This window comes from Eimeria mitis, genomic scaffold, assembly GCF_000499745.2.
Source record: "Eimeria mitis Houghton genomic scaffold, Emh_scaff5467, whole genome shotgun sequence".
In the NCBI taxonomy this organism is placed as follows: domain Eukaryota; phylum Apicomplexa; class Conoidasida; order Eucoccidiorida; family Eimeriidae; genus Eimeria; species Eimeria mitis.
Window position 1 is genome coordinate 3426 of NW_013573737.1, and position 293 is coordinate 3718.

Here is a 293-nt window from a genome sequence, read left to right on the forward strand (position 1 = left end):
ACTGTCTCCTTTTTATATAAAAAGGAGACAGGCCCCACACAGAGGAGACTGTCTCCTTTTTATATAAAAAGGAGACAGTCTCCGTTTGCTTCGGGTTGGGGGCTGCAGCCTGCTGGGGTTTCTCTTCTTTTTCTTTATTTTTTTTCTCTCAGGGGCAGAGACCCTCTAAACCCTAAACCCTAAACCCTAAACCCTAGAGGCACTTGTCATTCCTCTGTAGGCCCTAATCTGCGTAAACCCTAAACCCTTATACAAACCCTAAACCCTAGTCAACTCTAACCCAAACCCTAAAC